The sequence below is a fragment of the Pelodiscus sinensis genome, chromosome 6, assembly GCF_049634645.1.
Source record: "Pelodiscus sinensis isolate JC-2024 chromosome 6, ASM4963464v1, whole genome shotgun sequence".
NCBI classification, from domain to species: domain Eukaryota; kingdom Metazoa; phylum Chordata; order Testudines; family Trionychidae; genus Pelodiscus; species Pelodiscus sinensis.
Window position 1 is genome coordinate 101805016 of NC_134716.1, and position 23864 is coordinate 101828879.

General features: G+C 49.0%; 1 protein-coding gene and 1 long non-coding RNA gene across 3 annotated transcripts in view; one reads left to right on the top strand and one right to left on the bottom strand.

The window, feature by feature from the left end:
* LOC112544107 (uncharacterized) lies at window positions 1–21262 on the bottom strand. Of its 2 annotated transcripts, XR_012904929.1 has the most exons (5): window positions 19924–21262; window positions 19291–19400; window positions 3380–3540; window positions 1834–1977; window positions 1–703 (listed from the first exon to the last, which is right to left on the bottom strand). It is a non-coding gene; the product is annotated as an uncharacterized LOC112544107 (long non-coding RNA). The 2 variants fall into 2 exon arrangements; XR_012904930.1 differs by lacking the exon at window positions 3380–3540 and having other exon boundaries at window positions 2–703.
* Window positions 20552–23864, top strand: part of HMGCS1 (3-hydroxy-3-methylglutaryl-CoA synthase 1) — a 23397-nt gene continuing 20084 nt past the window's right edge. Inside the window, exon 1 of the mRNA XM_006139506.4 lies at window positions 20552–20625. The gene's annotated coding sequence lies outside the window, so the exon portion shown is untranslated. The remainder of the gene's footprint in view (window positions 20626–23864) is intronic.

Consider the following 23864-nt stretch of genomic DNA (forward strand, 5'->3'; position numbering starts at 1 on the left):
TTCCCTGACTGCTAAATAAACACACCTGTTTGGTTTTCCAAAAAAAGCAGTCTGTATTAATGACCAGGGCTCGACAATTAACGTAATCTACTCACCCGGTGAGTAGATTTAAGCCCGGTGTGGCCACACAGCGCAGTGAGTGCATGCGTAGCGCGGTCTGCGCATGCAGTGTGTGGTAGCATGCGGTTGGTGAGCGAGGCTCGCCGTCGCTTGGCGAGCCCTGTTAATGACAGATTCAGAAAAGGTGGGCATGGGGAGGAGGGATCAGAACTGGGAGGGAGGTGGCTCGATGTGCCACCTCAGGTATGGGGACCACAAAGGGGCAAATGGGGGGGGGGCTGCAGTGGGGAGGCATGGGCATTGCTAGGTGAGGGAGCAGAGGCATGGCAGGGGGGGGACGGAGGGGGAATGGGCATAGCATGGGGGGCAGGAGGGTTGAAGCCAGGAGCAGCAGCATCAGGCGCGTGTTCTGTCAGGGGGACATGACAACACATATGTTATCACACCGCTGCATCAGCTGGTCCCAGGCAGGCTCCCATCACTCCAGGTTGGTGCGGAACTTGTGCGCCAGGGTATGGTGGATGTCACGGAGAGCACTGATGTGCTGCTGCATCAGTCCTTGTGCACCCTGGCGTGCCTTCAGATCCCCTGGGCTCTGGTGGGTGGCTGTGGTGGAATGGCTCAGCCTTTCGTCCCAGCTGGTCTGGTTGTGAAGAACACAAAACATAAGGGCTACGTCTAGATTGCATCCCTTTTTCGTAAAAGGGATGCAAATTAGACGTATTGCAATTGCTAATGAAGCGGGGATTTAAATCTCCCCTGCTTCATTAGCATAAAAATGGCTGCCACTTTTTTTCGGCACGGAGCTTTGCTGGAAAAAAGCGCCAGTCTAGACGCGGATCTTTCGGAAAATAAAGCCTTTTCTGAAAGATCCCTTATTTTAAGAGGGATAAGGGATCTTTTGGAAAAGGCTTTATTTTCCAAAAGATCCGCGTCTAGACTGGCGCTTGTTTCCGGCAAATCTCCATGCCGAAAAAAGTGGCAGCCATTTTTATGCTAATGAAGCGGGGGAGATTTAAATCCCTGTTTCATTAGCAATTGTGATACGTCTAATTTGCATCCCTTTTACGAAAAAGGGATGCAATCTAGACATAGCCAAGAGGAATAGGCAGTTAGTCATCCTTGCAGACGCTGTCCCTGAGGCCGTGCCCTCCTCTGTGAGCAGTAACCAACAGTCTGTAGAGCAGAAGAAGGGGATGTCCCGGGTGCAAGGCCATATGTGGCCTGCACAGCAGGCCCTGTTTCCCAGGGGCCCCGATATGCCCAGAGGACCATGATTCCCATCTACCCCTTCCCTCCCCTGCCCCTGGCCCATGCACAGGCAGCCAAGGGAAATATCCAGCCACAGTGGGATCCCCTCATGGGCAGCAGAGGAGCCAGGAGCAGCCTGGCCCTCCTCCCTGGGGTCTCCCCACAAAGGTGCGGGTCACAGTGCTGTGTGCAGGAGCAGGTGCTGCCCTCACATGTGCAGGCATGCACATGTGCTGTGTGCTGCACTCCTCTGTCAGTGTGGGGTCATGCCTGTGCCATTGTGGCTAGTCTGCTTCCAGCCGGCCCCTTCCCTGCACCCCATGGGAGGACATGTGTAGCCTTCCCTAAGCCTGGGTACAGGATCCCAGGCATGCTCCAGGGCTGCCTGCTGTGTCCATGTGCCTCATAGTAAGGCAGCACATGGTTCCATGTGCACAGACCACAGCATCCCGCGCGACACTCGCTCCCCTCCCCGTGTGTACCCACCTCCTACACTCTGTGTGTGAGACAAAGACCACTCACCTGAAGATCCCTCCCAGGTGTCCGAGGAAGCCTGGGAGCCTTCTTGGCTTATGGGAACCAGCTTGAGGGAGAGGGTCACAGTGCCTGCCTCCAGCGTGACCGACTGGCCCTGGCCCTCCTGCTCCTCCTCTGGGGCGACCTCAGCTGGACAATGACAGGAGTCTCAACCACCAGGATGGGTGGGGAAGACCTTTCCCCATCCCCCAGGATCTGGTGCAGCTCCCTGTAGTAGGGGCAGGTGTGGGGTCCTGCCCCTGAGTGGGAGCTGCGCTCGGTGGCCCGAACATAGCCCTGGCAGAGCTCTTTCACTTTACTCTGGACCTGCTCCATGGTCGGGGTGAGTGTCCACGCTCCACCAGGGACGCGGCCATCCAGCCATAAATATCGGCATTCTGCCACTTGGCCCAGGGATCCTGGAGTGTCTCCTCCTCGCCCCACAGTTCGAGGAGGGACTGGATCTCCGGGCCAGACCATGATGGGGCATGCCTCTTGGACCCCCTCAATGGGTCCTCAGATGCCTGGGGCTGCTCCTGACGAGGGCCAGGCAGATTGCAGGGGGCTTCAGAGGTGGACATGGCTGTGGCAGGGAGAGCAGTGTGCTCAGGCTGCTGCTCTCTGTTGGACTTCCTGCCACAAGGCTTCTCTAGGGAACCTGCAGCTTTAAGAGGGGCCAGGAGATAGGAACTATAGAGTCCTGATTAATTTGGACAGAGTGGCCACCAGGACACCTGTGTTATTTCCTGGAGGCCTCTTCGCCTACGTCTAGACTGCAAGCCTCTTTCGAAAGAGAGCATCTAGACTGCAACCTCTTCTTTCGAAAAAGTGAGCCGCTTTTTCGAAAGAGAGCACCCAGGCAGTCTGGATGCTGTCTTTCGAAAAAGCCCTGTTTGCATTCAAGAACACCTTTTTTCGAAAGAGCACTTTCGAAAAAAGGTATTCTTCCTCATGAAATGAGGAGTACCACCATCGAAAGAAAAGTCGCGTTCTTTCGATTTAATTTCGAAAGAATGCGGCTGTAGTCTAGACGCAGGTGAAGTTTTTTCGAAAAAAGGCTACTTTTTTCGAAAAAATCCTGCAGTCTAGACACAGCCTTCTTGTGCAAAAAACCCCTCCTCCCCATCCACACACGCCTTTTTGCAAAAGAGTTCTTTCACAAAAAAGCTTCTTCCTTGTAGAATGAGGATTACCAATTGCGGGAAAAGCCCTCTGTTCTTTCAATTTACTTGCAAAAGAATACGCTTTCAGTGTGGACGTAACTCAGGTTTTGTCGGAAAAACGGCTGTGTGGCTGGAGGCTGCCTGGGAAGGTGCAGCAGCGTGGCCAGAAGAGGAGAGGTTCTGGACCTGTGGCTGCTGGCCTCTTGTCCCTTCTCCTCACAGTGTTGGGGTATGTGTGTGACCTTTCCTGTCACCTCTGCTCTAGACAGCCTAAAATCACACTTAAGGATAAGTCTGGCAGGTCCTGCATGAGTGCATAAAGGGAAAGGGGGCACAGGTGTCTTAGGTTAGCCACTGGCACCAGCCCCGGCCTTGGCCTTACTCCTTACCCTCGCAGCCCAGCACAGATGGGAAGGGAGTGTACGTTGCATCCTTTCAAGTGGGGGTAGAAGTATTGCTTCTGCACCACTATGCTCCTCTCCACCACATCTAGAAGAATCCATCAGCATTCCTCCTCAGGCTTCTTTGACACCAGTGTGATCTAGGGATTCTATTTCAAACCAAGATGGAAATAACATCTTTGAACAGCACAAAATAAATGTTATGTAAAAGTGAGAGGTAACTTTCTACACCCCTCTCCAAGCCATAAGCTCTAATGATTATTACCTTACTTTAGACCAGTGGTCTTCAACCTTTTAAACCACAAGATCTTTTTCAATTTAAGTGCAATGTAAGATTTACTTCAAACCCAAACACCCTTGCCCTACTTCCTTCCTGCCCCTTCTTTGAGGCTCTGCCCCCTCCGCCCCTTCTCTGAGGCCTCATCCTGCTCACTCCATCCCCCTTCCTTCACAATCCACAAGAACTCAATGGCAGGGTGGATGAAAGCATTGTTTTTCTGGGAAAATGTCCGTTTTTCTTGAAAAATGCTGCAGTGTAGACACGTCCAATCCCTGGGGCCAGGATCCTGAGGGAGGGGGAACTGAGGAAGGATGGGAAGATAGGAGCAGCTAAGTGGCTTTAGACAGACCCATCTGGTCCAAAGATGTCATGTACAATAGTTGTTGCAGCTTCAAGGACAGTGGTTTCATTCTCTTCATCACAGTTTGGAACATACAACATTTAATAAAAAACAACAATTGTCGGGGAAGCAGATTTTATTTATTGTATTTATCTCTACTGAAGATAGTGTACAAAGCACCAACTTTATTTTTGATTCTGTGTTAAGACTCCCAAATGGATACCACAAGACTAGGGGGATTAGGAATATCTTGCTGTTTGATCTACTGATAGTTCCAGACAACTCCCTTATCCTTATGTTTGTTATTTTGTCGTTGCATGAGCTGTGCAGTACCTTCCTCAGCCATCTGTAATGGGCAGCCTCCAGTGTCTTTTTGTTAACTACAGGCAGTCCCTGGGTTACGTACAAGATAGGGACTGTAGGTTTGTACTTAAGTCGGAACTGGCGTCCAGATTCAGCCGCTCCTGAAACTGACCAGCGACTGACTACAGGAAGCCCGAGGCAGAGTTTCTCTGCCCCGGGCTTCCTGGAATCAGCCGCTGATCAGTTTCAACAGCAGCTGAATCTGGACGCCTGGGACAGAGCAGCTGGGGCGCTGCCCGGTAGGTCTCCACAGCGCCGCACCTCAGCGCTACGGGGACCAACCGGGCAGCACCCCAGGTGCTCTACCCCACGTGTCCCCAAGTCAGCCGCTGCTGAAACTGACCAGCAGCGGCTGAATCAGGACTCCTGGGGCAGAGCAGCTGGGGTGCTGCCGGGTTGGTCCAGTAGCGCCGAGGAGCGGCGCTGCGGGACCAACCGGCAGCGCCCCAGCTGCTCTACCACAGGCGTCTGCTAGAAAAGCCTGGTCTGCTGGGGGGGGGGGGTGCACTAGCTGCGCCCCCTCCCCCCAGAAGACCATGGAGACGCAGGCAGAGGGACTGAGACGCGCTGCGGTGCCGCTGCCCAGGTCCTCCGCGGCTTTGCTCCGCATCTCCTTGGTCTGCGGGGGGGGGGGGGGGGGGCCTCCCAGCAGACCAGGGAGACGCAGAGCAAAGCCACGGAGGACGTGGGCGGCGGGACCACCCAGACGCGCAGCGGTCCCACCGCCCGGGTCCTCATCAGCTTTGTGCCACGTCTCCCTGGTCTGCTGGGGGGTCTCCCTGGTCTCCGCGGCGCGTCTGGGCGGTCCTGCCGGCCGGGTCCTCCGCAGCTTTGCTCCACGTCTCCCTGGTCTGCTGGGGCCCCCCCCAGCAGACCAGGGAGACGTGGAGCAGCTTTTCTTGCCCCGGAGGACGCGGGCGGCGGGACCTCGGCGCGTCTGGGCGGTCCCGCCGCCCACGTCCTCCAGGGCGAGAAAAGCCCCGTTCGTAAGTACGGATCCGACATAAGTCGGATCCGCGTAACTCGGGCACTGCCTGTACTGTCATTGGTAAGTCTCTACTTTGTGTAACAGCATGCTCAGTACAAGTATATGGTATACTGAGACCTTTAATTCTCCTAGCTTGAAGGCAAAATACACTTACCCATCTATTACAGCAAGAAAATGTACTTTTCTTATTGCATTTTAATAAGCACTCAGTGAACACTTTACCAGATTCTACACACCCATAGGAAATTCCTGTTCTATCTCCAACTAAATCACATTCTAATGAAAAAACCTTAACTCTGACCTCAGCAACATCAACATACATTTATATATGTGTGCTAGTTCATGTATTATCAGTAAAATGCTCTTGTGAACAGCAGAGGGACAGTCAAGGTTTGGCATTGTAACAAAAATCAGATGTGTGTTGTTTTTAATGTGTGTTTATCTATGGGAGGTGGAAGTTTCTTGTAAAAGTGTCAATGAAAGTTCTGACAGCGTGTTCTTGTCTTGCTTTTATGTGAGTGTGTTTTGCCCTTAACAACTATAACTGGTGCATAATAATGTTCTTTTCATAAAAGGTTGGGTTTTATTGGATTTTAAAGAGGGGCTGCATAATACAGATTGGACCGCCCTTGTTTGGCACCCTTGGGACCTGAGCAGTCCTGAAGCAGGTAGTTTACTGGACTAGGGGAGGTCAATGCTCCCCCTACTGGCTGCCTTGGGCTCCCAAGGCTGGGGCTCCCACCCTACTGTTGGACACGCTACCACCAGGGTTCCTCGAGGTTCCTGGGGCCACGAGCCACCAATAGCCCTGCTCAGAAGCCATCCGTCCAGCTACCACTGGGGATTCCCCAGGGCTCCCCATCCAAGACCTCCTTGTTGCTGCCTGGCCCTTCTGCCACCAGGGGTTCTCTGGCTGGGGCCGCCCGATCAACTCAGCCCCAATGCTGCTGGGGATTGGCCGGTATATGCCCACCTCTGTGATAGCAGGAGTAGTGGTCGTGGTAGTGAGAAGACCCAAGCAAAAGAAACACCTGACTAATCTCACCAGCCGCCATTTTTTACCAATCTTTGACAAGATGGGCAGCACCATGTCCCATTTATTTCAGTGTTAAAAAGATTTTTTCCCCTTTTGATTCTTTTAGCTACTCTCTTTCCAGTCTCCTTTAACTGTTGCACAGAAATAGCGCCCCATGTGCCCAGAAGACTGCTAAGAAAAGTTAAACGTTTTGAAGTCCAGAAAGATGATGGCGTGTGCAACTTACCAGCTGTGATGTAAGTGGTGTTCTGTGTAAAGATATATTAAAGGGACATTGGCAAAAGTTAAAAATGTTTGGGCATGATTTTCTAGTGAGTTATTCCAATTTCATACCAGTATCATTCCATTGATTATGGGAGCATAATAGAATTGATGTGATAGTGGGTAAAAAGACTCCATATATTTTAAAAACTTTTCCTCCCTGCATTACACCATTGATTGTTAAAGCTGAATTAATTAAAAAAAATCTAATCTATATTTCACCATTAATGTTTGTGGCTTTTGCATGTCACTCAACATGGAAAATGAGAATAGTCTTACGTTTTATAGTCATTCCTACTCAGTTTCATTTTTTGCTGTCATGTACTACCAAAATAACACGTTTGATTAGTAATATCTCAAGGTAATTCTTAAAATACAAGCATTAAATTAAGTTTAATGTCATGGAAACATACCTATTCATCTTAGGCTTTGTAAGCTTTTTGTTTTTGAATTTGGGTCTCCCTGTCCCATCTGAGCGCCCTACCCACTGGGATACAGGCAGGGCCAGATTAAGACATGCTGTGGCCCTAAACTATGACAAGGTTAAGCATTACTAAAAAATGGGTAGTATTCTAACAGAAAGGACAATGAAAATAGAATAATAAAGTTTTATCTCTTTCTATATATTACAAAAAAGTATCCTGCGGGATGACAGAGTGATGTCATCACGTCAGCCTGTGTCCTACCACCCCTCTGCCCTCAGCTGCCCTGCCTCCTACCACCCTGCCTCCTCTGTGTCTCCACCTCCCCATTGCTCTGGGGGGGTCTGGAAACATAAGCCATGTGGCTTCCCCTCCCCCCCGGTGCTCTTGGGGGCGGGGGGCAGAAGCCATGAGCCACGTGGCCTCCTCCCTTCCCCTTCCCAGGCGATAGGAGCCACAAGGCCTTCTCCTCCCCCTCCCTGGTGCTGCAGGCAGGACAGGAGCCATGAGGCCTCCCTCTTCTCCTAACCCGGGGGCAGGGGAGCCATGAGGTCTCCTGCCATGCACCTTTCCCCACTCTTCCCACAACCCAACCCCCTGACACAGTTCCTTGGCCCAGACCCCACACCACCAACCCCCTCATGCACCATCCTGCCGAGACCTCACACCTCCACCTCTCTTACACACCTCCTATAACAAGACCCTGCACACTCAGACCCCCTCCATAGGGACCCTGCACCCCCAGTCCTCTCTTACATCCCTTCCACTGAGACTCCGCACCCTCAGCCTGCTCTTGCACCCTCCAACTGGCCAGACACCTACCCCCAACATGCTTTTGCACCTTCCCCTGCTCTTGCACCCTGCCTCCAGTCAGACACCTACCCCTCCAGAGAGAGAGGGGTTGGAAAGCATAACGAGCAGGGGGCACCACCCCCTAGTATTTACATATATGCCATTACATAGGTGAAAATGCAACTAAAACTAGTAATATTTTTGATTTAGAGGCCCCTTATAAACTAAGGCCCTATGCTGTAGCTTATTTAGTTTGTGCATAAGTTCACCTCTGGATACAGGGTATCCTAGTGTGGATGTCTTCCTATCACTCCATTGAAGGTGTTATTCTTGTGATAAAATACTTTAATGGTCATTGGACCAGAGAGAGTGAGAAGAGTTCTGTAGGCTGGTAGTTAGGTTAATCACTTGGGATGGGGCAGGCCTGAATTCAAATAGCTATGTTAGAACAGACATTTGAACCTCAGCCTCTCACAGCCCAGAGGAGTACCCTAACCACTGGGCTAGAAGGGAGGGTAGCATCACCACTGTCTCTTTCTCCTGAAACACAATCATTTAAAAAAGTCAAGACAAAATATTTCAGCATTATAGGAGTGTTTCATTTGACCCCAAAATGAACTTCTTCTATTAGCCAAATATGTCTGAGTTTCATTCAAACAAACCAAACATAATGGTTGTGTCTACACTGGCATGAATTTCCGGAAATGCTTAAAATGGAATACTGTTCCGTTTTCAGTTTTTCCGGAAAAGGAGTATCTACATTGGCAGGCTGCTTTTCCGGAAAAGCCCTTTTTCCAGAAAAGTGTCCGTGGCCAATGTAGATGCGCTTTTCCGGAAAAGAGCCCCGATCGCCATTTTCGAGATTTTTTTCTGTTGGCTTGTTTGCTGTCTGTTCTACACTAAGGCTGTGTCTACACTGGGCCACTTATTCCGGAAAATCAGCCGCTTTTCTGGAAAAGACTACTGGGCTGTCTACACTGGCCCTTTTCCGGAACAGTGTTCCGGAATAAGGACTTATGCCCGAGCGGGAGCAGGATAGTTTTTCCGGAATAGCGGCTGATTTTGTACAGTAGAGCATCATTGCTTTTCTGGAAATTCAAGGGCCAGTGTAGACAGCTCGCAGCTTATTCCGGAAAAGCGGCTGATTTTCCGGAATAAGTGGCCCAGTGTAGACACAGCCTTAGTGTAGAACAGACAGCAAACAAGCCAACAGAAAAATTCAGCTATTTAACTAGTTCTGTTTGGGAGTAAGATAACACAATGATCACAAGCTGCTCTCCCAATGCCTAAGACCAAAGTTGTTTTGTTGCTTTGAAATATGTGTTACCTTTTATAAGTTACTTTTAAAAAATTATTATTTTTTTGCAATAGACAACTTAATTTATTTTTCTTCTGCCAGCCTTCATGTAGAGAACAAGAAGTTATGTATAAGCTCACATAATAAAACCATTAAGAAATGGATGAAGAGGAACAACATCAAAAATTGTGGAAGAAATGCAAAGCTTCATTGTGGGGGGGGAGTGGGAAAGGAACATCAAAAGGAAAAATAAAATTGCGGTGAAGCAATAGTGTGCTGAAACAACACCCATGATGGAGTAATCTGTGAATGCTGCATTGTGTTCTTTGTAATAGACAAATGTGGGTTAGACATTCACATACAGTGACTGCTCAATATTATGCAATTACATCTTAAAATAGTTTTTCAAACATTTAAATTTCTGGAGCAAGCAGTGAGCAAGATGTCAGCTACACCTATACTTTATCACCTTTCATATGGATCTTAAAAAGACATTGATCTTTGGGAATTGTCGTGGCCAGATAATGGCAAAAGTAGATGCATTAGGAATGATGTCCATTCCTCACCACATCTTATGCGCTCTACTCTGCTTCCTCCCTGATCTCTCTGTATTCTTCAATACTTCTGATTTCTGACACCCTCTTCTGGCTTGGCTTTCATAGTCATCCTTTTCACTCTCCAAGGACTGTTTTAACAACTTTTTCTTATGTGATTCCTCCTACTCCTCTTGCTTAGCTTGGGTCCTGTCCTTGGTACCCTTCTCTTCCCTACACCTTACTCTCCTCTGCTTGCATAGATTCACTGCCATCTTTGTACTGCTTGTCACAAATTGATTGCTCCTCATGTGACCTACCTTCTCCTCCCAGTTGTCTGGCTGTTTTTCTGATGTAACATCCTGGATAGTCTGTAACTAGTTCAAGTTCAGAATGGTCATAAATGACATCTCTCCCCTCACCATTTCAAGCTCTTGTTGCTTCTAAACTGCTGGCAATTTTGTTCCCTGCCCCTCAGGCTCAAAATTATGGGATCCAAGATTCTGCTGCAAAGTTAATTTCTGTCCCATTAGTCTTTGTTTTTGATCATGTTGCTTCCCTTGGCACTTCACTACCTATTGCACCAAATTCAAATGCATCATTTAAGGGCCTGCATCTCTCTGTCCCATTTTGCACCTTTCATCTTGTTTCTTTTGGTCCCTCCCCCATCATCTCAGCACTGCCTGTAATACCAACCTTGCTACACACGCTGTGTCCTCCACGGATGCCCGTTGCCTTCTTTAATGTGTGGTGTAGCCTCCCAGACTCAAATCACCAGGTCCTGTACCTCTTCATTCAAAACCCTCATGTAGCCTTACTACTTCCACACAGTCTACAATTACATCCCAAGTCAGTCACATAGGCCTGGTCTACACTAGGCCCTTAGTTCGAAATAACCCCCCAAGTTCGAATTAGTAAGCAGTGCGTCCACACTAACAAGCCTGTTATTTTGAAATAAGGGTCTGTGGAATTTAACTCCGTATTCCTGCTTTTCAGGGGGAATAATACTACTTCCAAACTTGTAAGGCCAAAATAATGTTAGTATGGACATTCCAGTGCCACTAATTTGAATTTATTGACCTCTGGGACGCCTTCCGCAGCTCTCCAGAGTACTTCCTGAGGCTCTAAGTCCAAAGCAGCGTGTTCACGTTAATGGAGCCTGCCTTGGACTAATTTCAATGCTTCCCTGCAATGAGGACATGCAAGTTTGAATCTGTTAAATTGGGAGTTCATAAGCCAAATTTAGTAATTTCAAAATAATTTCCTAGTGTAGACATGGCCACACACTTTCTGCCCCAGCATAATGTGAGAGAAGTAGCAGTGGGTGAAGAAAAGCAGAGATTTAAAATAAGAGCACTACACTCATCAAGGTGTATCTCTCTGTCCCATTTTGCACTTTTCATCTTGTTTCTTTTGGTCCCTCCCCCATCGTACTATTGCTGAGAACTTGCCTCAGGTGCCGGATTATCGGAAGTTTACTGTAGTTACTAAGTACCTGTATAAATAAAATTCATGTTGAGACTATTGAATATGGTGTATGCTGTAAATATGACTTATAGGCATGTAGTATATATTATAAATTACATCGTGTTATACAGATGTGAGCCTGATGCACTCTAGAGCAAATGTGTTGCATCCATTTTCCATTTGTTGACTTGAATAAATAACTACAGGGCTGGCCTGAGTAAAAGTGGCACCCTGGACAAATTTGTATTGTGGTTCCCTTTTTCTGAGCTTTGGTCTACAGTTTGGTCATACACCTTGAATTTACTGGAGAAGCTTTCAAGTTACAGGAGGGACTGTTCATCTTCAGCAGAGGCCACCACAAATGGCAAGGGAAGCTCATATGCTAAGGGTGCTCACAGTAGCACCGCAAGCTATGGCACAAGCAGTAAGAATGCCCAGCTGGCAACTGTGAGAAGCACGAGGGAGTGGTAGCACTGTGAGAAACAAACTGAATCCCAGTAGCACAGCACATACCTGGCCTGAATACTGTTTCCCTGAGCTGCCAGGAATCTGCCCAGGAAGCCCTGTTGCCTCCATTCCTGATCACTGCCCAGCTCCAGGCAGTGCTGTACGCCTCCAGCTGTGCTCACCACTAGGCCCAAATATGTCCTGTCCTCTCCTGCACCACAGGCATTTGGGGGCAGGTGAAGGGCTATCCTGTTGGGTGGGCTGCCCCAGGCAATCTGGAGTGAGTACAGGAGACACCAAGCAGAATCAGGGAGCACTGTCCCTGGTGCTTACCTTGCCCCCCAGCCCAGGACTCTCACCTTTTAATCCTCTCGACCACAGTGCCCTGGGAGGTAGTGCATGTTGTCCACCCATAAGACCAGCCTTGAATAACTACTTGAATATATTGAACATATTCAATGAAAGCAATGCCTGAGGGCCCAATGCTGCAAGGCAGTGAGTACTCTCAACTCCTATTTACTTCCCTGTATGATTGAGCCCTATATAATGTATCTTGTTAGTGTACATTGTCATATTAGTATTCCCTGGCTTATATTCTGCTGCCTATTGCCACACTTGTCTCTGGACTCCTCCCTCGTTTTAGGCATTCTTCTTGGCCAGTGTCATGATGCCTTTCAGGCCCTCTACAGGGTTCCTAGCAAGCTAAGTAAGTGGTCTCCACCCAATGACCCATTCCTGCTGAGTGTCCTTATCCCCCACTGATGTCCTACAGTAGAAGCTCAGCTCTTCACAGGATTTGAGCTACGCACCAGTCTCACAAAGTTGGTGCAGGAATGTCCTAGGTCCTTTATGGGCCCATTTGATTTGCTTCCTCCCCTGCAGTCATTCAGTATCTTCCCATTATACATGCAAACCAAGAAAGTGTTTGATCAAAGGTAGATGTGAAAAGGGATGCATGGGGGAGGGGGAGGGGAGGGGTGTGTAGAGGTAGGATGAGGAGTGAGCAGCCTGGGGAGTAGGCAGCACTTGTTACTTGGAGTAGAAACCTGAGACCCACAAGCAAGGGGAGAAAAGGCATTTGAGATACTCTGGAGATGTAACCCCGTGCAGGTGAGTAGCAGTGCCACAGAGGACTTTCCCCAAATATCAACTCTTCTCATTCCTTTGCCCAAGGAGGGAAGAGTGATGGGTGTTTCAGCAAAGGATGAGGTTAATGTGGGCCTGTGGGAAATTCCATGAAGTTCTAGCTAGCAGATGGGGCATGAGGCGCTCTGCTAGGTATCAGGAGTGTTAATATCTGTGCACAGCACATTGAGGGTGCAACAGTTCTTTTAGGCTGTGTCTAGACTGGCCAGTTTTTCCGGAAAATCAGCCGCTTTTCTGGAAAAACTTGCCAGCTGTCTACACTGGCCGCTTGAATTTCCGCAAAAGCACTGACTTCCTATTGTAAGAAATCAGTGCTTTTTACGGAAATACTATGCTGCTCCCGTTCGGGCAAAAGTCCCTTTTGCGCAAAACTTTTGCACAAAAGGGCCAGTGTAGACAGCTCAGATTTGTTTTCTGCAAAAAAGCCCCGATCGCCATTTTCGCGATCGGGGCTTTTTTGTGGAAAAGTGCGTCTAGATTGGCACAGACTCTTTTCCACAAAAAGTGCTTTTGCAGAAAAGCATCTGTGCCAATCTAGATGCTCTTTTCCGAAAATGCTTTTAACGGAAAACTTTTCTGTTAAAAGAATTTCCGGAAAATCATCCCAGTCTAGACATAGCCTTAAGGTTTTGAATCTTCTGTCTTGAGGGGGCCTGTTCCCACCTACAGGGCCTCTACCAACACAGGTTTTGCAAAAACAGCTCTGCGGTGCTCAGAACAAAATGCAATGGGATCATTTGGCCCAGCGCTATAATGATAGGAATGCCAGTTTTAGGTGAGGGAGGAGAGTCTGCCAGGTTACAGGTTATTTTCTCAGAGGGGTAGCCATGTTAGTCTGTAACTTTAAAAACAATGAGTAGTCCTGTGGCACCTTGGACACATAGGGTATGTCTACACTGCATCCCTAGTTCGAACTAGGGATTCAAAAAATGAGGAGTAACATTAGTTCGGACTAAGGGCTTTAGTCTGAACTAACGCGTCCCGGCGCGCACTTCCTGGTTCGAATCAGCTGTGATTCGAACTAGCGCGCCAGCGAGATCATGTTAATGGAGCGCGGGATATTTAAATCCCCGCTTCATTAACTAGTTCGATTGTCTCCATTTGCATCCCTAGTTCGAACTAGGGATGCAGTGGAGACATACCCATATATAGTACCATGAGATTTTGTGGGCACTTAGAAACAGCTATTCTTTCACAGCACTTTCCATTAGTAGATCTCACTGGGTTTACAAATAATTATCTTCATTTTACAGATGGGAAATGGAGGTACCAGGAGATGAAGTGACTAATGCAAGATCATTCAGCAGGGCAATGGCACAGCTAGGAATAGAGCCCAGGTCTCTTGAGACCCTGTTCAGTACTCACTCCATTGCTGGGACCAATTCAAAGTTGAGACTAAGAATAACTTTCAACCTGTCTCCTTTGGACTTAGCAGGACAAATTCAGAGGTGATGTGTGAGCCAATGTAGGGTACATGTCAGTAACTGAGTGTGAGTCTGCTGGTCTAATATGCATGGTGTTTTGGGTAGGAATTAGGTATAAGTTACATATATCAGCATGCACAACCCATGCCCATAGACAGTAAGGGTGGGGGCACAATGCCAGAACATCCAGCCCATTAGACCTTTTAATCCAGTGCTCCAGCTGGGGAGTTGGGTTAGGTGCTTGCCTTGATCGCTCCACATGCATGGTGGCTCTGTGCACCTCCTGGAAGAAGAGGCAGCCAGGAGCTCTGTATGCTGCCTCTGCCCCAACTATCAGCTCTGCAACTTCTAAGGGGAGCTGTAGGGGAGGTGCCTGCAAACGGGGCAGCATGCAGAGCTGAGTGTCCCTGTCTTATGGGATATGGCAGAGGTGACTGGTGAAAGGGGGTGGAGATGCCACCAGCTATATGGTCCTCCCCTCCCGTGCAAGCCCCAGCTCTCTCAGTCTCTGCTCAGCCCCTCCCTGCCTTTGCTCCACCCTCTCTCTACCCTTGCACCACTCCTCTCTGCCCTTGCTTCACCACCTCCATCTTGTTCCACCCCAGCCTCATCCTTGCTCCACCCCTGCCTCATCTCTTACCTTTCCCCCTGAGTGATGCAGCATGCATTGGCAGCAGGGGTCTGCCTTCTCCCACTCACTGGCAGCGGTGAGTGAAGTCAAGCAGGGTACGTCTACACTACAGTGCTAATTCGAACTAACTTAGTTCGAATTAGTTAATTCGAACTAAGCTAATTCGAACTAACGCGTCTAGAACTAAAAAGTAGTTCGAATTAGCATTTTGCTAATTTGAACTAGCATGTCCACATTAAGTGGACCCTGAACCGGGCTTAAGGATGGCTGGAAGCAGTGCCGGCAGGGCATCAGAGGAGGACTTAGAGCGTGGAGATGCTGTCTCAGGCTAGCCGAGGGCAGTTCTTAAAGGGTCCTGACCCCCACCCCGGACAGACAGTTCTCAGGGGTGCCCCGCTTGCAAAGCAGTCCTGGCTTGGATTGCCCGGAGTACCCACACCGGGCACATCACACCACTCGGCCATCAGCCCGGCTGCACTTGCCGCAGGCTGCCATCTGGGGAGAGGAGGCAGTTGGGGGGCTGCAGGAGAGCTTCCACCCCCAGAAGCCCGCAGAGCCAGCCCAGTCCTCCCCATCGGGGGCTCGTACCCCATTCCTCCCTCATCTCCTTCCACTTACCCATCCCTAACCCCTTTTCTTGATGTACAAAATAAAGGACAATTGTGTTCAAAAAATGGAATCTGTCTTTATTGAACAAAACTAGGGGAGACTGGGAAAAGGAGGTGGGAGAGGGGAAGAGAGAGGGTGGGAGAGGGGAAGGCAACTACAATGATCAGGGGTTGGGAACAGGTCCCATATGAAGAGAGGCTAAAGAGACTGGGACTTTTCAGCTTAGACAAGAGGAGACGGAGAGGGGACAGAATAGAGGTCTCTAAAAGCAGGAGTTGGGTGGAGAGGGTGCATACAGAAAAGTTCTTCATTAGTTCCCATAAAGAAGGACTAGAGGACACCAAATGAAATGAATGGGTAGCAGACTTCAAACTAGTAACAGAAAGTTCTTCTTCACAAAGCAAAGAGTCAACCTGTGGAACTCCTTGCTGCAGGAGGCTGTGAAGGCTAGAACTAGAACAGAGTTTAAAGGGATGTGTGATCAAGTCATGGAGGTTGGGTCCATGGAGTGGTCTTAGCCAGGGGGTAGGAGTGGTGTCCCTGCCCAAAGTTTGTGGAAGGCTGGAGAGGGATGGCACGAGACAAATGGCTTGGTCACTGTCTTCGGTCCATCCCCTCCAGGGTCCCTAGGGTTGGCCGCTGTCAGCAGACAGGCTACTGGGCTAGATGGACCTTTCGTCTGACCCAGTACGGCCATTGTAAGCTCAGGGCTCAGGGGTCGGGGGTCTCGGTGGACCCCCTTGATTTTCATGCACACCTGTTCCTGGTTGGCCAGGCTGGCAGCTCTCCTGCCCTAGACGGCCACTTTCCTGTGCCTAGTGCGGAGATCGTAGACGAGGTCCACGATGTCCGCACTAGTCCAGGCGGGTGCCCGCCTCTTGCGGTCCTGGGCAAGCTCCCGGGAGCCGCCAGCCTGGTCCCGGGAAGAGGGGGAGGGCTGGGGGGGCATCAGGTGGGTGGCTCGAGCCGTGCCAGGTGCAGGGTCTGCTGGCTGGGTGCTGGCAGGCTTGCACCTGGCACGGGCACCGTAGCCAGCCGTGGCCCTTTAAGGAGTCCAGGGCTGGGATGGGGGCAGACGAGTTTCCCTGGTGTTGGCCAGAGTGGCCACCAGGGAAACCTGGGGAGGGCTAGCCTCCCACTAGTTCGAATTAAGGGGCTACACAGCCCTTAATTCAAACTAGTAAATTTGAACTAGGCTTAATCCTCGTGGAATGAGGATTACCTAGTTCGAACTAAGCGCTCCGTTAGTTCGAATTAAGTTCGAACTAACGGAGCGCTAGTGTAGCACCTATGAAAGTTAGTTCGAACTAACGTCCGTTAGTTCGAACTAACTTTGTAGTGTAGACATACCCGCAATGGGCCCAGCTTGCTGTGCTCCTCCAGCCACGGCACTCCACTTCTGGTGTGTGAGTGTGCAGTAGTTGTAGTCCTGCTCCCTCCCACTTGCAACGCAAAGTCCCAGACCCTACACCACCCTAGGGATGTTCCTGCCCCTTGACACAGGGCTTACGTCTCCAGTGCTCTGCTGCTTTCTCCCATTACCCATGATCTCCACTGCTCCCCCCAACCTCTGTCCAGGGCTTAAATTTGTCCTCTGCCTTGCCAAGCTTGAGTAAGTCTGTTCAGAAAAATGATTCTTGTGTGCTTGTTAATATCACTTTTCACAACAGCTTTTCTGGACAGCAATAAATAAATTTCAATGGTTTGAATGTGTATATGTAAATATTTGTTTCTCCTAAAGCTAATCAAGAATTTTATGAAAAAGTACGAGAGTGGCCATCAGCAAGAATTGGCAGATGCCCTCTGAAGTCACCAAAAATTGTATCTTGAGAACACCTGCACTAGACTTTCTAGTAAGCAATTAAAGTGAAATTACACTGAGAGCTATATGAAAAGATCCCTTCTTACTTGAGAGATAATAGTAACACTTTTAATTAATGATAACTATATACCTAGTTCCTGTACATATCTTTTTCCCATACATATATTTATGACTTTTCTAAGGGGGCAAAAAAGTTTACTACTTGTATTCCTATTTTATCACAGCTAAGATAAAAAGCTGGAGGCTATTCTGGCTTGTAATTTACCAACAGAATTGTTAACTAAGTTCAACTGCAAGGCCAAATTCTACATGAATACAGCTCCAGTGGTGAACAAACTAGATGATTCTGGGAAAACCTGGACTTGCACATGTGCAATGGAATAATTTGTCCTGTAGCATCTTTGTTGCAATGCTCAGAATGGCAACCCAAAAATTTCAAGTGCCTTGAAAATCACAAAGCCTGAGTTAGGTACTTAAACTACATGCACAATAAATGGAGAGAGACAAGCTCTGAGGATGGGATCCACAAAAGCTCCATAGAGAGTGATGTCCTTGAATGAAGTACAGGCAGTCCCTGACTTACGAACGGGGCTCCCCCGGAGAACACGGACTGCGGGATCTCGCGGTCCTGCCGCCCGTGTACTCCGGGGCTTTCTCCGCGTCTCCCTGGTCTGCAGACCAGGAAGATGCGGAGCAAAGCCGCGGGGGGGCTTGGGCAGCGAGGCAGCCCAGGCGTGCCTGAGCTGCCTGAGCCCCCCCCCCCCCCCCCCCCCCCGCGGCTTTGCAAAGCCTCAGGGAAGCCGGCAGCGGGACAGCCCAGATGCCCCGCGGCTGTCCCGCTGCTGGCGTCCTCAGAGGCTTTGCTCCCCATCTCCCTGGCAGACCAGGGAGACTGGGAGCAAAGCTGCGGAGGACCCAGGTGGCAGGACCGCGGTGTGTCTCGGTCCGCCGCCCGCGTCTTCCTGGTCTGCTGGGGTGGGGGGGGGGGCGCAGCTAGTACGCCCCTCCCCCCAGCAGACTAGGCTTTTCTCCAGACGCCTGTGGCAGAGCAGCTGGGGCGCTGCCGGTTGGTCCTGCAGCGTCGCTCTGGGCGCTACTGGACCAACCCGGCAGCACCCCAGCTGCTCTGCCCCAGGCGTCCTGATTCAGCCGCTGCTGGTCAGTTTCAGCAGCGGCTGATTCAGGACGCCTGGGGCAGAGCAGCTGGGGTGCTGCCGGGTTGGTCCAGTAGCGCCGAGGAGCGGCGCTACTGGAGCAACCCAGCAGCACCCCAGCTGCTCTGCCCCAGGCGTCCCCAAGTCAGCTTCTGCTGAAACTGACCAGCGCTGACTACAGGAAGCCCCAGGCAGAGTTGCTCTGCCCCGGGCTTCCTGGAATCAGCTGCTGATCAGTTTCAGCAGCAGCTGACTTGGGGACGCCTGGGGTTCTTAAGTTGAATCTGTATGTAAGTCAGAACTGGAGGTCAGTTTCAGCAGCGGCTGAATCTGGACGCCAGTTCCGACTTACATACAGATTCAACTTAAGAATAAACCTACAGTCCCTATCTTGTATGTAACCCGGGGACTGCCTGTACATCGGAGGAAAAAACAGAATACAGGCAGTCCCCGGGTTACGTACAAGACCCCCGGGGGGGTCTCTGCCATGTGCCACTGTCCACAGGCACCATTCCAGCAGCTCCCATTGACTGTAGGCTGCAGAGTCAGCACTGGAAGCAGCACTGAGATCCCCTGACCTCCCCCAGGGGCTACATGGATGGGTCCAGCTGCAAAGCAGAGTAGAGCCAAGGCAGCCTGGCTGCACTGCTTGACTTTTAGTCCCCCCCCCCCCCCCCACTCTCCTGGATTGGCTGAAGTAGCATTTGGGAGACAGAGTGTGATTCCCAGCAAAAGCAAGAGGGCTGGAAACCCTATCTGCTTAAAAGTACATACATTCAGTAATATTATATGTAATCACTTATCAACTGAGGTTCAGCCCTCCCTCCATCTTTTTAGACCAGAAACCTTTACTATGCATTCCTTGAAAAGTGAATCTCAAACCAAACCTTTCTGTCTCCTGTTGGCTGTAGATACCATGCTGTTCCTTCCTCCTCCACATTTCAGAGGTAGCCATGTTAGTCTGTTTCAGCTAAAACAAGAAGGAGTCTGATGGCACCTTAAAGACAAACAATTTTATCATGGCATATAACCTTTCATGAGTTATTCTGACGTTTTCCCACATCTCTTTGTTAGTCTGACAGGTCTGTTTACATGATATGTAAATACATACTGCTTGTCCTTCAAAATACTTTGGAAGTAACTCCCAGGTGGGGAGAACCATTTCTTTGTTAAGTGCAGGCCCGTATATCAGCTCTCCCTGACAAATCTGGTTTACAAACGCTTCAGTCATAATGTCAGTTTCTTCCATAACTTTTGAAACTCACCATGACGTACATCCTACAAGAATGTATTAACAATCAGAGAGTTGTTAGTTTTTAAATGATACTTCACAAGGTGTATTGTGTATAAAGATTATTACAGTGGCACATAGGGTGTGACTATATGGGTGCTAAATGTCATTGGGAGCTTTTACCTCCGTTGTTTCCAGCTTTTGGACTAAAGCAGCAGATTACATTTGAAAAAACAATGATCAGGGCTAGGTGACACGCAGTTTCTATGAGAAGAGGGACACAACAAACCTGGAACTTGCATGGATGCTATCACTGATTCAAAGGTGGGGTGGGAGGGAGGCTCCTGCCGCCTCCCCTGCCCCTTGCTATTTTGCACCTTTCACTAAGGAAGCCTGCATCTCATCTCCATGGCGGCCTCCAGCCCCTCTGCCCCGCCACCTTATGACAGCCGCATTCCCCCCATAGCAGCGTCTCTCCCCCCAGCGTCCTGCTCTGGTCCCCCAGGACAACCCCCCTAGCTGCGCAACCCCCCATGAGCGCGCCTCTCCCCTAGGGTAAGGCGAGGCTCTGCCTGGGCTGCCTGAGCCTCACTCCCGTTGCTAGGTAACATCCTCCTCTGTGCGCCAGGGACCCACGCGGCCGCACTACCCTCACCCGCAGTCGGCAGCGCGCCTCCCATTGGTCAGCTGCGCACTGCGCTGGGTTTCCACTGGGCGGCCTCTCCCTGAGCCGCTCTCCCATTGGCGAACAGCAATCTGCCCAGGCCGCGTCACGTTCTCACACCATGCGCCAGCACCACCGCCACTGGTTGGGAGGGGGGACAGCAGCGGACCCTGCGACGGGGGATGCTGATTGGGCGGGCGAGCTGCCGCTCACGATTCAAGCGGCCGCTTGGGCGGCGGGGCTGTTTTAAAGGCGCCGCTGCTGCTCGCAGGCCCCATCCAGTTGCTGAGCGGGAGAGAGAACGAAGCGGCGAGTCGCGGCGCGCAGGTGAGAGCGGGGCAGAGGCGCGACCTCCGCCGCCCTAGCCCCTCGCGGGGGGCGGTGCTGGGCTGCCTGGCTCCGCTCGGGGCTTGTTGGGGACCTGCGGCACCCGCGTCCCGGGGGATGCGGCTGCCGGGCGTGCCGGTGAGCTCAGCCCCACAGCGGGCTGGGCAGGGGCCGCGTTGGGTGCCAGCATCCACCAGCCCCGTGAGGCTTCTCCGTGCCTGCCTCGCAGCCGGGGGGTGGTGGGGCTGAGTGGGCGCCCCGCTGCATCGCACAGGACAGGGGCGGTGCTGTCCTGCGAGCTTTGTGCCCGCACGAAACGGGGACTTTCCGTGCCCTGCATGCTAAGGAGCCGCCAGCCCTGGTGCCTGGTCTGCCTGGGTATCATCAGAGGCTCACCTGTCACTGAAAGGTACCTTCGAGGAGTGAGACCCCACCTCAGTATAAATCTGGTGGAACAAGGCAGCTAGAGAGAGACTGTGAAAACGGAGGCTAAATACCAACGAGAGTATGTATGGGGAGGGTAGTCGTGTTAGTCTTTATCTGCAAACACGAGGACACGTGTGGCATCTTACAGACTAACAGATTTCTCTGGGCGTATGTTTTTGTGGATCATTTGTCCTTTTCATGTGTGTTCACTTTTTTTAATTGTATCCTTTGGTATCTATGGCTGACTATTTTCATCCACTATTTGATCTGAGGAAGTGGGTCTGGCCCACGAAAGCTCATCATCTAATAAACCATCTTGTTAGTCTTTAAAGTGCTACATAGTCCTGTATTTTGTTTCAGCTACACCAGACTAACACGGCTACATTTCTATCACTATTCTGCCCAAATAGTGTTAGTCTTTAAGGTAACAAGGGTATGGAAGTTGGTTTTTGTGTCTTATAGTACTACATAAAATGAACCAGGTTTCTACAGGTGTATAGAAAGTTACAACCGCCAAGGCATAGGTCAGTCTTTTATTTCATGGTGTTTGTGTGACCAGAACCTCCACAGAATGCTTTTCACCTGATACAACTCTAGACTGGTATACACTATCTCTGACCCATCTGGGTGTGGCTATTACTGGGAATTTTACTTGCACATGTATGGGGCTTTTGGAGGCAGAACATTGAAGGGAATCTTCTATGTCTTATAGAACAAAATAATTAAAAGGAGTTGGAGGTACTGTTCTAGTGAAATTCAGCCACATACTAAAACACATAGGTTTAGCTGTCAGTCTTCTATACAAGCTTTGGAAAGGAAGCTGGCTTCACAGTGCCTCAGGAACTGAACTGACTGGGTAATCAAAAGCAGACATGAGTGCAAGGCATAATTTAGTGGATAATATTACTGGCTCTTCTTTTTATGTTTGTGTGCGCATTAAATAAATTTAGTTTCTGCTCCACTTCATTGTGGTCAGAACTCCAGGTCCCAAAAACAAATTTTCATCTCCTTACATTAGCCCTCTTTACTTTTAATCAAATATAGCAAACTTGCTATTAAGTCTTTACTTTTTTTTCCCCACTTTGGCAAGAGCCCAGTTATTTACAAGATCAAACCCAATCACAGGATTAAGTATGTTTTTACTATGCAAGGGGCTTTATAATAACTGAAATCCTGTTTGTTTTTTTACAGTAGCTGTGTAAAATCTGATATGGGAAGAGAAACTATTTCTCTGAGGAATTCTTAAATCCTAGTTACTTTCTGAGCTTCTTGAAAAGACGCATGAATTTAATATATGCACTGCACTTAGATTTTAGGCAGTATGCATTTGTAATAATGAGCTGTAACCAGAAGAGTTGCATTGCCTCAATTTTTCATGTACTAGCAGCAGCTTGCTTTAAATTGCTGAATATCTACAGAACCTTTTTCATATGTTTGGTAGAAATACAAGATAATTGTTCAGTGTCTAATGCATGCTGTATTCAATGTACACAGATTAAATATATTTTGAAATGGGTGGAGAAAAGAACTACATTAAGTTAATGGTTATTTAACTGAGTATCAAATTCCCCATAGCGGTATTTGTTCAGAAACAAATAGTGACTTTTATTTCATTTATGAAACACATTTCAGGAATAATAGGAAAAAAGTCAATGACCAATTGTCACCTGCAAGACCTAAATATTTGAATTCTTAATCTGTTCTGGAGCTTCCAGCACACTCTTTACTGTGAAATAAATACTTTTTTTTTTTTTCAAAAAATAAAAACTTGAAATAGTCTAGAGAATGACCTCAAACCAGCACAGCTTGCTCTAATTTTAAAAACAAAACTGTGTGTACTACCATATGTCTCTCCCATTCTAGGAAAACTGCTAGTAGGGTTTTGCAATCATGGCAAGTTCTGTTGTGGCTTGCCTGTTATGCCTCCAAGAGCCTTAAAAAGGCACAAGGTTAAATCACTTAATTTTTTTACCTATGTTAAAACATTTTGAATAATTAAAATTGTTGTGAGGTTTTTTTTTTAAAAAAAAAAAGCAAACAAGCCTCTTTTAAAGTCTTTTCTCTTAACTTGTAACAAAGAAAATAGATTGCTACAATTCCGGTGGAACTTGAGATGAGAATTTGATCCAGAAGGCAGAAGTGCCTTCCTGCCACTGCTCCCTTTCCTCCAGGCTTGTAAATCATCATAAGGTATTGCAGTAAAAACCTCAGGCAACCCTTGAGCTGTCTAGGTTACCAGTGACTTATAGTAGAATGCCATAGAAATAGCCTTCTTGCAAAATCTTTTTTACTTAAAGGCAAGAAACCTGAATTTGACTAAAACAAAATACTTTCAGTATGAACAGTGGCTTTTAATGGAATAAGTTATTTAAAAAATCTAAGACTTGGAATTAAATAACTGAAGTTAATGTTTGGGAGAGAAGCTAGAATAAGCAGCAGCTTTGCAGACTGTAGTTCCCCACCCACAAGTGCTGTACTGGTACTGCTTCATTCCACATCATTGTAGTGTGTCCCAGTCCCAATCCTGAACTGGAGAGGCCTTCTAGGCTGGAGGGAATATAACTAATTATCATCAATGCAACAAATCCTTTTGATATGCTAAGAACTTGTTTGGCTGCCTGTTTTAAAATTGTTCTATGGATTATTACTACGCTGACCCTGCATCCTGGATTTTTCCAGGAGATTTCAAAATACTCTGTCCTGTTATCTCCATAAAGCACTGAAATGTCCTGGAAATTCTAATATTTTGGCAGGGTGAGGGGAAAAAGCCCTGAGGCTCCCTGCTGGATCCAGCTTACAGAGAAGGTGTGCTG